Genomic DNA, 14703 nt, shown 5'->3' on the forward strand with positions numbered 1-14703 from the left:
ATGACATTATCTTGTCTAAAGTCAGAAAACCCAGTGACTCTGAAATTGGTTCTTGGGAATAGGTCCATATGGTTAGTTAATATGTTTTGATGCTATCTGGGTGGTGTTCTGGAAAGCAAACTTGCTTATTTATGCAAAGAAAAACCAGATTTCAAATATTTTCATAATTCTTTTACTGAACATTGATATTTTGCTCTACTTTCAATTTTTTTGTAGACATAGCCATTTTGAATGATGACGTGTTCAGATAAAATAATAGTTTTCCTGAAAGAATGATTATACCTCCAACTAAAAAATCAGACTTGGAAAAAAGAAATAGTCCGCAATATAAAGAAGCCAATATGGCTTTTAAAGGAAAGTTTTGAGTCACTAAAAAAGAACCAGATAATTCCTATTAGTTACAAAGTGATTTTTAAAAACTATGTTAGAAGAAGCATAAAAAAACTGAAAAAAATGTTGCAAGCCATCTTTCATGAACTTCCTTGTTATCAGGTCTTGGATGGATGATTTTACTACTCAAAAGCTGCATTACAGGTCTTGACAACTAAACTCCAATAGAAACAAGAAAAAGGTAAGTGGAGCATATTGATAAAATAAAATTTCAAATTAAACAATGCTTAAAGGAAAAACTCCACCTTCAATTTAAAAAATTGTTTTAAAAAGATGTTAAAACATAAGCCAAAGAATTTTCCTACTTTAGAAAATAAAGTCTGTGTAGTCAAGAGTTTCTTTGATCATTGAAATGTCCAGAAGTATCTAAGGATCATTATTTAAAAAATAAATTTAATGTTCAAGACGGTAAATCTATTGCAGCAATGTTTTTCAAATTGGAATGTTCTAATGTGTTTTTCAGTGTGTGTAAGTTCTATGAGAACTTTTTAAAAATGATTTTCTGATTTCATTTCACTGAATTAAAAATGCATATGCAGTGTACATCAGATCACCTAAAGATTACTGTACAGACTCAGGGTTTCTGCTTCTGTTACAGTCGTTTCAACATTGAAAGATCACCTGAGTAGTCAGTATCTAATTCTTCATGTCCTGTGACCAGTCTCACGTCCAAACAGGAATTGTCCCAAGATAGCCATTGAGATGCTTTTTGCCAGTTGTAACAACAGAACCTTTCTTTTACAATAATGAATTACAATAGGAAAACCTTTTTATAGACTAAGACTAAGCTTTTTAGCAATTCGTGGTTGTTTATTTGATATTATAAAATTGGAGTCATGAAGAAACTAACAAGAGTGAACTTACTACATAAATGAACTTTATGTTTTTTGCTATGTGGAGTGCTATGTCAAAGATGATTTAACCATAATTGGTTAGAGAGAAGTGGTGGCAGTTTCCCTTTTCACACAGAAGAGCAGACACGTGCAAATGAATAGTGCCTGAGAGGATGCAGTCAGAATACTCACCGTATTGAGGCCAGGAGTAAATGTCAGGGGTGGATCTGTCTTGTCTTTGTATGGTGAGGTACTTGCTATCGTTCAGTTGCCAAGTTGTGTCCGACTGTCCCTCACCATCTCCCAGAGTTTTCCCAAGTTCATACCCATGAATCGGTGATGCCATCCAACCATCTCATCCTCTGTTATCTTCTCCTTTTGCCTTCAACCTTTCCCAGAATCAGGGTCTCTTCCAATGATTCGGCTCTTTGCAGCAGGTGGTCAAAGTGTTGGAGCTTCAGCTTCATCATCAGCCCTTCCAATGAATATTCAGGATTGATTACTTTTAGGATTGACTGGTTTGATCTTCTTGAGGCAACTTGTATACATTTAATATTAGTAAATGCAGAAGAAAATATAAGAAAAATATTTTTAAAATTCAGTGAAATTTGTTTTATTTTTTTTTGCATTATTATATTTTGGGATTTAGTATTGCATTTTACCAAGAATGGATTGATGGTCAAGATAAGTTAATGATCAAAAATCTCCCTTTTGATTGTATAATACTGAAGGTTGAGAAAACTGCTATAGAGGAATTCAATTTAATTTAGACTCACTGTTGAACAAACTGTCAAAATTATTTTTGAAATAAACAGCAAAGCTTGATAACAGCATCTTCCTCCCTGTCTCCTTCCCTCCCTTCCTTCCATCCAGCCTTCTTCCCACCCTTTCTCCCTCCCTTCCTTCTTCTCTTTTGATCTATCTCACCCTCTCTTTTCTCTTTCCTTCTCTCCTTACCCCTTTCTCCTGAAAGTTTAGCAAGATAACACCCAGCTATTAATTTTGGATAACTGAGATATTATTTATCAAATTAAAAGAATTTATAAAACAAATGTCATGTTCATTTTCTTTTTCCTTGAGTCTTTAAGTATCAAGAATGGTTTGGTTTCAGGACATTTGGGCCATATTTTTTCCACTACTGATTTATTCAGATCATACTCATGTGATGACTTAGCAAGTTGGTGTGAAATTAGACCCTAATGCTGGGAAGACTGAAGGCAGGAGGAGAAGGGAGCAACAGAGGATGAGATGGTTGGATGGCATCACTGGCTCAATGGGCATGAGTTTCAGCAAACTCTGGGAGATAGTGAAGGACAGGGAAGCCTGGCATGCCACAGTTCATGAGGTTGCCAAGAATCAGACACGACTTAGCGACTGAACAACAAAAATGAAATTAGAGTTCATTACTCTTCAGAGACCCAGGTGTCCCTGGAAACAACTTCCACTGAATTCTTAATTCTTTAAAAAGAAAGTTAAAAAACCTAAATATTTAAAAAGATTAATTCAGCTCAGTTAAATAAGTAATATTTGAGAATGTACTATATACAAAACACTACACTAAGCCCTGGAGGTAAAAAGATAAGTTGGAAATTATTTCAGCTCCCAGGGAACTTAGAATTTGGTGTGGGATGTTAATACAGAGAGTGGAAAGGTAAACATTAATTTTTAAAAAATTGTATGTTTTATGTTAATCTATTAGTGCCTCTTAATACTTTTTATAAAAACTTTCTGGCATTTTTTTTTAACTAGATTTCTGAACTTATGAAAGAGTTACTTCTACTTTACTGGTTTCACAATGTGAGAAGAGGCATCATTATTACATATGATATTCTTTGCAATATGAAAATGCCCTCAGGCTGGGATTCATGGATAATAGTGAAAGTAAAATAAGTAAAAAGTGAAACTGTGTTGAAAGAAGGCTGAGTCCCACGTGGACATATTAGCTAGTGTTGAATGACAAATGATAGCAGTGTTTGGTCCTTTTCAGTCCTGGTGGCAGGAACGAGGAGCTCAGGTAGCCATAGGTGATATGAGCCGTTAAGGAGATGTTCCTGGAACAATCTCTGTGTTAAAAATAAAAATACAAGCCCAAGCAGTACAGATTTAAGATAAAACTAAAAGTTAAGCCTTAAATAACATGGCTCTTGATTATTTTGCTTTCATTTAAAAAAGTGCTCAATATTAATGGAAGGTGGAGTATTTAATCTATACTTAGAGCAGGACACATAACTTAGTAAAACAGCTATTCAGAACCAGAAAACAAAACAACAGCAACAACAAAAAACAACCATCGTGCTATCATTACTTATGTAATCAGATGTGAATAAGGGCAAGAATATTTACAGGGTGGGTGGTAGAATGAAAGAGATGAGCCCAGAATGTCCTCTTTGTATCTGAGTTCATCAGTTATGTCTTGGTGGGTGGTAGTATCATGGAGAAAGTCTGTGGTCAAATAAACTTGAGGAGCATTGGGATAAATAAAGCTAAACAGACTTGTTTATTGTAGGACATTTTCAAACCTTGCTGATGTGCCCTGGAACTCTTCAGGAGGGGAAAATTTTAGAGAGAATTCCCTAAGTGCATTCAACTATGAAACACTTCTAGAAGAACTCATAGGGGAAATGAGTCCTTGGAACATAGTTTTAGAAATGCCTATAGTAGTGTAGAGCATGTGGAAAGCACTATTTTTTTTTTTAATTTTAAAAGAAAAGAAATGAAGCCAATTTAATTATCTCCTGGGTCCAACATGAAGTTAGGTAGCTGCTTGATATGTGTTATCTCATTTTATCCCAATCTCTGTGATATACTGTTACTTTTCCCCTGCCATGCCCCCGACCATCCCCCAGTTTCCAATTGCAGCTTAGGAAACTGAGGATCTAAGAGGTTTAGCTGGTAAACCAGTAAGATATAGGCTGGGATTAAAATTCATAGTTTTTTAAAAGCTTGAATTTGGAAATTTTGACTTGTAACTGAAATAAGTTGAGTCATGAATTGCGTCACATGGTTGATTCATTGCTGAACTCAAGAAACACTATTATGTGAAGCTCTGGTGGTACAGTGATGAAGATATAGCTCCTTCCTAAGAACTTAAAGTCTGGTGGGAAAAGCAGACCCATGAATAAATAATATCAATGCAGTATAGTAAGTGATCAAAACAGACTCACACACCTCTTTGCCTTTGTTCACAATATTTTCTCTCCACCAAGTACAGTGAGCCTGAGCCCTCAACCTGACCCTTTCACACCCATGAGGAATTGTAAGACTGAATTGTAACGCATGTTCTCCATGAAGTATTTTTTAGGCGCCCTGCCGCCTTCTTCCTTTGGAATTAATTGTTCTTTATACTGTGTTCCCATTGCATTTTGGTTTTCCTCCACCAAAACTTAGTTTTCAAAGTGTGAATTGAGATGTGTCTGATTATCTTTCCCTAGATTGGCAGTATTTTGAAGAGTGATATTATCTCAGATATTCTTAGAGCCACCAGTGCCCAAAGCAGTGCTTTGCTTGAATATAGCAGACCCAGAGTAAATGGTTTTGCTTGGTTGCTTGGCTGTTTTCGACATAAAATAAATCCTATTTGAAGTTAAATTTTACCATTGTTTAAAAATCATTAGCAACATGTACTGTAGCATCAAGAAAATTCTTAGAGACAAAAAACTGTAGAGTGTTCTTCATGTTTTATTTTTTACTTCCCATCATTTTGTCATTAACTCATAGACTATGAAGAAACATCAGAGGAAATGCGGCATGGACTATGTTGCTCATTAGGAAACCCACAAGAGCCTTCTCATGAACTATTAATAACAATCTGGTTCGATTATGAGGCAATTTTAGCAATTATGGAGAGAACATAAAGACTAAGAGGAAGTCCCTGATAGAGCCTTTAGCACCAGTCTTTTTTGAAATCTTGAGTTATAGACAAGTCCCAGGGGCATCTAAGGCAAGCCTGGGGAAAATACAATTATTTTACTTAGTAATAATTAAATTAGCAAGAGTGTAGGCATTTACTTTTGTCAAATCTTGTTCAGACTTTAGAGAATTTGCAAGAGATTTAAATATATGAAAAGGATCTTTCTTATCTGTTTGTAATCTGAAATTAGTTGGTTATTTAAAAAACAGTTGAAGTTGGGAATCATAAATGTAATATATGTGATTCTTGAACAATCAGCATAATGGAAGCCTAGTTATTTATTTATAAATTATCAAATCTACATGGCAAGTTTAAAACATAAATACATTGCCTCATATGTTTTAGCCTTTAGAAAGAGGAGGTATAAACAACTGTCTCATAGTAAGTACAGGAATAAATACATAGAAATATAGGAAGGGGAAATGTTTGTCAAACCTGTAACCATTTTGGTTTTACTTCAGCCATATTTTAACTCTACATATTCCCTGAGAAAATTCTTTAAGGCAGGAGTCAGCCCATTTTTTTCTACAAAGAGCCAGATAGTAGATAAAGGCTTTGCAGGCTCCCACAGTCTTTACAACAACTATTTAACTCTGCCATTGCAGGGGGATAAAACAGCCAAGGATTACACATAAATGAATGGGCCTGTATCCAATGAAACAGTATTTACCCAAGTAGCCAGTGGGCTTGATTTAAAGCATTGCCACTGCGGCACATCAAGGTTATCTGTGGGAAGTGACTGAAGCTCTGAGTAGCCATCTCTAGCTTTGCAAGCCCAGAACAGGAAGAGCAGTCCTCTTCTTCAGAGAAATGCTGGCCCCACATTCCCACTGCGATGATGTCAGAGTTTGTGCTTGCACGTTCCCCTTTGACTGAGGGTTGTCTTTGACTGATGCAACTCTTCCTTTCATTGAATGGATACATTTGTCATTGGCCCATGCTAACGTGAGTTGTCCTTCTGTGTCTCGGTCCTGGGAAGGTCTTGCCAGTACAAATGAGTAGGCACCGCCCTGCTGAAAATGAGGCTAGCAGGAAAGAGGGGCAGCTGTCACCCCTTTGGCTTCACTGGTGCCCCAAGCTGAAGACCCCATGTCTTCCTCAGCTGAGGCCTTCCTGAGCTTGCACAGCTGGGGGAAGCTGAGATTCTCCCAAATGGACATGACTGTCGATGAGCAGTCATCTTCCCCTCCTTATAAAATCCCTCCGAAGTGGGATCTCTTCCCACTAATGCCACTCTGGGGGAGATATTTGGCACGCTCACCCTCGATCCAGCCCACAGGTTGTAAACTTGATCACTTCTCCATGCTGTGCTGGAATTTACTCCCACTTGGCCATTCTCCAAGTGTTGTAAACATCCTAATCCCTCCGGGAAGCTTTTGTAAAAAATGTTTTGTTTCTCAAAGTAGTCATTGGTCCACTTTCACAATCCTGAGCAGCATGGTCTTTGGAGAAACTTTAGCAGAAATGAGCAGGAGACACCCAGATGGGCCTGTTTCTTCTTGTCGCTTGAAGCATTGTCCACTCGCGCCCACTGTGAGAGCCCTCCTCATGTTCTCGTAGCTGGTGGATTTTCTGGTTAACGTGAAGCTTTGAACGATCTGAATCCCTCCATGATTTCGGGAGATTGTTTGGTCTGTGTTATGGTGACAGGGTGGGCCCCAAAAGAGGATCTTCTTGGTCAGCATTCACTGATTCCTAAATGCACACAGGTCAGCATTGTGCCTGTTTACTGAAACAACCCTATGGTTTGTCAAACTGCAGTTAAGTTGATGTTGAGTATTTTCCTGGGCACTCCCACTAAAAACACAAACTGGGCTGATGGCTCAGAAAAAAGTGACTCATGTGCATCCAACATGAAGGAAACTAAAGGCAAGTCAAAATGAAAGCAGGAAAGAGCTCTAATTATTTGTAAGTCCTACTGTATGATTATTAAACTTGTTCCCATTAATGAGATCTGTCAGTCCTGATTGAATTTGTGGTTTTATAAAAAGGATATTATATATCTGCCTGATTGAAGCTGAATACGAATTGTGCCATCTAATAACAAATGATGATTTATGAGGGAATTTCAAAGTATGAATACTAAGATAGATGGTTTTCTTTGATCACTATAACAAACTCTCAGGCAGATATTGTCCCCATTTTTATGATGAGAAAAACTGAGGCTTAGAGAGGTCAGATAACAAGCCCTTGGTCAAACCAGCAACAAATGATGGAGTCAGGACCAAAATCTGTGGAAGTACCACAGATAGCACTAAACACCTGAAGGGAACTGAAGAATCATGAATTTACTGACTTTTTTAGTGGGGGCCAGGTTTTTGTTTTCGTGGACTAATGGAATTTGCACCCTTGTTGAATACATTTGCAAATATATAATGCACAATTTCTCTGAGAACCCTAAGTTAATGTTTTATCCTCCCAAATAGTGGATCTCAGCCAGGGGAAATTATTTTGAATCCCCACCCCCTTACCCACTAATATATGGAAATGCCTAGAGACATTTTTGGTCCTCACAACTGGTTGGGAGCTGCTATTGGCATCAATACAGAGGCCACGATTGCTGCTAAAATCCCACAGTGTACGAGATAGTCCTTTTCTCAACAAAGAATTAACCTTCCAAAATGTCAATAGTGCCAGGTTTACGAAACTCTATTTTAGGGTGCTCTGGAAATTAATAGATTCTTGGAAAGATCAAGAACTTGGATAAGTAGAGCTAAACAGCTCATATCCATAGAGAATTCTAGCTCTAGCAGTTTTCACATTATCAGCCCCTTTAGCACGTCTCCAGCAAGACTGGTCTGTGATGTCACTGAATATTATAAAAAAGCCAAAGTGATATAAAATGGAGCTCCAGTGTTTCAGAGAAGATAACTTTGGCAGCCATGTTCCTTGTTTCTTGTTCTTTGGCAGCCATGTTTTTAAATCTTTTTTCGTTCTTATGCTGAACATTTTTTCCAAAAAATGGCAATGTCTGCAACTATGCCTCTTCTTTTGAAATACAGCATATGCTTGTTTAAATGCTCCATGTAGCCAGAGTTCCAAACATGGGGCTTTTCACATTTGTTTCTCATCATTTCTGACAATTAGCCTCCCTTATTTCAATAAACACCTCACTGTTAAAGAGTAGTTCTTGAGTACCATTTATCTTTTCCTGGGTGGAGTTAAGATTTCCCATGAACAATCATGTCACATTTTTCTTTGCAAAATGTTTTTCCAAGTGTTTAACTCTGTGGGCAAACCTACAGGGTAGACAAAAAAGGATATTTTGAGAATTGAAAGTCTTCTCTAAGCTCCTGATGCTAATCCTTTAGTTCCCACATTAAAGAAACCCCCCTCTCCCTGCCTCTGTAAGAAGTCAGGACTTAACATTAGGAATATAGTTTTACTTCAGTACAGGCAAATAACATTCTTGTTGGCAACTATCCAGGAAATTTTAACCTAACATATATGTCTCTTGAGTTCAATAATCTTTTACTATATCAACTTCGGAATTTGAAGAAAAACTAATAGAAAGTTAAAATAATTATTAGAAACCTGTTACAAACACATAAATACTGATTGATACACTGTTACTTTATGAGACCGATCAATTTAATTAAATAACATCATTTCTAAGTCCTGAAAAGTTTGAAAATGGCTGATTATTTTTATTGAGTTTTAAAATTGGGTTCTAAAAGTCATATCTAGGATTACTCTTAGATTATGAAAAAAAAAATTTGAGGGGCACTTCTACATTGGTGTTTGAGAGACTGTTTTTAAGGCAGAAGGAGACTGACTTCCAAGAGACATTTAAAGTGCCAAAGATCTGCATAGAGAAGATGAAACCATAGTCTTCCCACTTCATCTTAACTTCATCAAAACCAGACAAAACCACAAAATTGAGTTTTCCTCCTTCCTCATTCTTAGTCGTGTCCGACTCTTTGTGACTCCATGGACTGTAGCCCACCAGGCTTCTCCATCCATGGGGTTTTCCAGGCAAGAGTACTGGAGTGGGTTGCCATTTCCTTCTCCAGGGGACCTTCCCCACCCAGGGATCGAACCCAGGTCTCCTGCATTGAAGGCAGACGCTTTGCCCTCTGAGCCACCAGGGAAGTCCTTCCTAGTTCTTTACTGTCACATATTAGAGATTAGAGTCATCGTTTGTGTCTATATTCCTTTTTAAGAGGAAAAAAATCCTAAATTAAAAAAAAAAATGATCTCATTATGAATGGGCATACAGAGCCATACTAGGGAAGTATTGCCCCCAGAGTTGGCCGTGACAGTATCAGATGAAGGAAATGCCCTTAAGCTTATAAACATAGAACACTGGTTTAGCTGAGCAGTAATTGTTTTTTGCCCTGCTTCTGTGACAGCTGAGGTACAGAGTTCCTGCATTTGTGTTGTTTTCCTTGCTAAACCAAAATTGTGTGTGTGTATGTGTGGGTGTGTATGTCTATAAAATGCATAATCAATTACGTGGCATATAGACATATAGGCAGACTCAGACAACAGGTATAATATGTACCAGGGTTGGACATATCACTTGTTTTCCAAGGAATTTCCCAATTGGAAACTTAAGTTTCTCAGTCTGCCTTGTAAAGCTTCTTCCTCCTCTTCTTCCCCATCTTTCCCTCCATTCCCTCCTCCTCCTCTTTGCTTGACTGCAATCAAAATGAGAAGATTTAAGGATAGTCATTTACCTCCATCAGAGTGTGAATTTTACAAAGAACTATTTTATAGTCTGGATTTCTTGGTTTGTGATTTTATTGGCTTGCCTAGCAGGCTGCTTCTCCCTGGAGAAATTAAGTCTTCAGACTTCTGGTTGGCAAAGTCTTTGAGTCCCTCTGCTGTGCTCCCCTTGGGGGATGGAAGTGTCTCAGGTTGGTCTACAGTGACTTTGCTCACTGTGCAGTGTGCTACTGTTTCATGGGAAAATGCCAATTGGCAGTCAGGCATGAGTGGTCTGGACAATTAGCAGGCTTCTGTTCAGTTGTTGGTCTTATTGACTACAGAGTAAGCATGTCATTTAGATGAGAGAGGAATTTGGGCATGTGAAGGAACTGGCCAGGATCCAGTGGCAAAGGACCGGTCCTACCCCAATCTCCATAAGCCCTCCAAATATACCAAATACATAAGACTCTGAATCAAAACAACAGAGAGCTTGCTGTGCATGCAAATTCAAGACAAGAACGGTAGTACTTCTATTCCAAATAGATTTTGTCTGTAAGCCCCTTTCGATGTAGGAATGCTAAAACTGCCCATGTCAATAACTCAGGAGGGACTATTCCTAGATTTTAAAAAGTGAGTTATGGTTGGTGTTAAGCTCACTTACTGATATTTCTGTAGCAATGTTGAGCCTCCTTGGATTATATAGCTCTTGAGCAAAAAAGTTTACAAAAGTTTCTGGGATTATATGGAGTTGAGCAAACACTGACTAGAGCATCTTGGATAACCAGAAGAGACACTTAGGATTAAACTAGATTATTAACAGACAGTTGGGAAACATCTAGAAAAAGAAGCTGTGATAGCTCAGAAATTCCACAGATTCACTGAAAACAAATTGTACCAAAGAAACACCATTTCCTATTTAAATCAGCTTTGTTGGGTGGTAGATAAGAAAAATATTATAGGTACAGTGTTTCATTTTAGTAGGACATTTGATAGAGTCTCAGTTGAGGAGATTACTTTGTAATGAAACAATCATTGGATTTAGAGTCAGAAAACTGACCTGACCCCCACTTATCAAGTTTCATGAACTTTCACAAGTATGTGGCTGTTCTGAAGCTACATTTTTTCATCTCTTAAATTGGTGTATTTACTTATGTATTTTCAATCTCATTCCAAAATTACTGAATGCTTGAGAGCAAGGTTAATAACTGTGGCTTGGATGAAACTCTACTTAGATGATGAACTCACAGTGAGATAAAGAACTAGACTCATCAGTTATACCTCAATTAAAAAACATTTAAAAAAAATCATTAGGAAAGAGAACTAGGTTCAAAGGCTATTGGTCAGTGGATCAATATTGGCTTTATATAAGGATCTTATTGAGGGTCCCACACAACTCTAATTTTTGTCTTGTTCAATATATTATTGAAACATTTTGTAGAAATATAGAATTGATTATTAAAGCATACATAAATATGGGAGGATAGCTTCCAATTATTGAAACAAATTATCAAAATATTTTATACCTGCCAAGATGAGCTAAAACACAATGCCAGGTTTATTACACAGACATGTTATACATAGGTATATTTTAAAATTATAAAATGTCAGCAACATTATTATAAGATGGGAGTTGACTACAATAGGAAATCAAGAAAAAAAGCACTAAGGAATTAAATTGAAAATAAGACAAACAACAGAAAAATTAAGATGACTTCCTCTACTTGTGCAAAAATTTCACCTTATATCAATTATACAAACATTCACTGAATGTTTGATACTATGATTTGATCCATGTTGTGATAAAGGTATGTAAAAGGGACTGTTGGAGCTGAGAAAGTGACATAGGTGACATTTTACATGTGTGTGTATATATGTTTAGGTGTGAGTGTACATGTATGGGTCAGGGGAAGCTCAGCAGGTTGTGCTGAGTTGGGTTCTGAGGAATTGGAGTTATCTAGTTGGACAACATGGGAAAGAGCATCCTGTATTAAGGAGATCATGGCATGGAATTGCATGGCATGGTTTAGGAGTATTAAAAGTTTTATATGACCAAAGCTTGGATTTGTGTATGAGCCAAGTTATGAATGGCTTTTTTTCAGTCATATATATATTCTTTTTAATATTCTTTTCTGGTATGATTTATTATAGGATATTGAGTATAATTCCCTATGCTAGACAATAGGACCTTGTTGTTTACTTTATATATAGAAGTTGTATCTGTTAATCCCAAACTCCTTATTTATCCCTTCTCCATCCTCTCTTCCCTTTGTTAACTATAAATTTATTTTCTGTGCCTGTGAGTCTGTTTCTGTTTGTAAATAAGTTCATTTGCATCATATTTTAGATCCCATATATATATATGTTATCCTATGGCATTTGTCTTTTTCTGTCTGACTTCACAGTATGGTAATCTCTAGGTTCATCCATGTTGCTGTAAATGGCATTGTTTTATTCTTTTTTATGGCTGAGTAGTATTCCATTGTGTACATGTACCACATCTTCTTTTTCCATTCATTCATCATGGACATTTAGGTTGTTCCCATGGTTTAGCTGTTGTAAATAGTGCCGTAATGAGCATTGGTGTGCAAGTGTCTTTTCAAATTATGATTTTCTCTAGATATATGCCCAGGAGTGGGATTGTTGGTTCATATGGCAACTCTATTTTTAGTTTTTTAAGGAACCTCCACACTGTTTTTCAGAGTGGATGTACCAATTTACATTTTAGTGTACTAAATTATTTGAACTTAATCTTACAGGTGATGGGGAAAGCCTCACTGATTGGTGATAACTTGGTGGCATCAATGGATTTGTGTTTAAGAAAACAGCTTTAAGGACTCAGTGCTGCATGGACAAGTCAAAAGAAGCTGGAAGCAGGGAGATATTTTAAGCAATAGGTTAATTAGGAGCTTTTGGTTGCAAAGGATAGAAATCTAAATTGATCTAATTTGAGCAAAATAGAAAGTTGATTGGATCCTATAACCAAGTGTAGATATAAAATAGGCTTTAAAAATGACTGTAAGAATCACTCACCTGAGCGTCATTTGGATTTTCTTTTTCTGTCTCTTGTCTTTAGTTCTTCCTATGTCAGCTTCCTTCATTCATGTGAAATTCTTTATTAGGCTTGATTTGTGACTACAAGCAGCTCTCTCTTCAGGGAGTTTCAATAATCTTGTATAAAGGCAAAGTTGGCTAGGTGAGTCATATGCTCATCTATGGACAAATCATTAAGGCATGTGATGGGATATTTTGACAGGCTTGGAGCTTACCTGCCTTTCTAATGCCTACTTCTTATTGAAAACAGAACCCTGAGTTTGTTTTGGGATGTAGTGTGTCCAGCACTATGCAATTTATCATGATTAGTTTAAGCCAAGCATTACAATTTTATTCTATTTTTTTCTTCAACTTTTATGTTTGCATGTGTGTATTTTACAACTGAAGATATCCTTGAAACCCACTTCATTCCAATGAGATTTCAAGGAAAGTATGCTGCATAAGTTTCTGAAAATCCATTTACTTTCTTGATAAAAATGATTGAAATTAACTGGGGTCCTCTTCCCTCCTCCTGCTTTTTTTTTTCCTTGACTTTAGAACACATATATAATTTGAGTTGCAGGAGCCTACTGGTGACCATGAGTTAACATGCATGTGGGAAATGCCAAGAGAATTACAAAGGCATAGACCCAAGTTTTTTGAGCCATTAAAACTAATGTGAGCAACTTCCTACCTCCAGCATTATTATTAGGTCAGAAAAACAAATCCTTGTTTGCTTAAGCTACTGTTAAACAGTTTTAATTACTTGCAACCAATTACCTTTTAAGTGTTATAGTACATTTAGTCAAATACTTTGGCCATGGAGTAAGGTCAAGCAAGAAATTGACAGCTACTATTCAAAACACACATCCAATAGGATGAGGGAGAACCAGTTCCCCTGAACACAAGAGTCTGTGAAGGATAGAAATTGTCTCTGTAGGAGTCATTTTAAGTGTGGCAGAAAGAATGAATGACAGGGTGAGCATGTCTCAAATATTCAAAGACATATGTATGGAAGAGGAATTAGACTGATCTATAATCGTGGTGTCATTTTTATCTCAGAGTAAGGCAGAAACATAAGGAGACCCTAAAATTTTGAGGTAGGATGTTTATAACTGAATAACCGCCAGGGAGAAACGTTTAGAGGTGAGTTTATCCTTAATTTTGTGGGATGCGGAGCTATGTTCTCTCGGGTATAGTGAAGAGAGCTTATAGTCTATATTTTATCACTGCCTTTTTGTTGTTTAGTGGCCCAGTCATGTCTGACTCTTTTGTGACTCCATGGACTGTAGCCCACCAGTCTCCTCAGTCCATGGGATTTCCCAGGCAAGAATATTGGAGTGGGTTGCCATTTCCTTCTCTAGGAGATCTTCCCAACACAGGGACCAAACCCGTGTCTCTCCATCCCCTACATTGCAGGCAGATTCTTTATTACTGAACCACCAATGCCACCTCCATTTAATGCTGTCTGCTTGTGTGCAAAGATTGTCATTGTTCAGTTGCTAAGTTGTGCCCAACTTTTTGTGACCCCACGGATTGCGACACATACACGGATGGAGGGTGCTTGTTTGCTGGCCACGCTAAAGAGGAAGAAACTTATTCAAATTCTTTGCCACCTTTGACTATCTGATCTTCCAGATAAAAAAAGTCTTAGAAAACGTAGAGAAAAAACCCGACATTTTCCAGATCTTTCAACTTTCCATCTTTGGAAATAGCACATATTTGTGGTTGAGTCTAGGGTCAGGAGCTAGGTGATCTGAGTTCAAATTTGACCTCACTTATTTATTTTGTGACCCTGGGCCAATTATTTAACATTGTGTATCTGAGTCTTCTCATAAGTAAAGGAGAAATAATAATAACAAAAACAAGAATGCCTATTTATATAAAAGG

This window comes from Odocoileus virginianus, chromosome 19 (genome assembly GCF_023699985.2).
Source record: "Odocoileus virginianus isolate 20LAN1187 ecotype Illinois chromosome 19, Ovbor_1.2, whole genome shotgun sequence".
In the NCBI taxonomy this organism is placed as follows: Eukaryota; Metazoa; Chordata; class Mammalia; order Artiodactyla; family Cervidae; genus Odocoileus; species Odocoileus virginianus.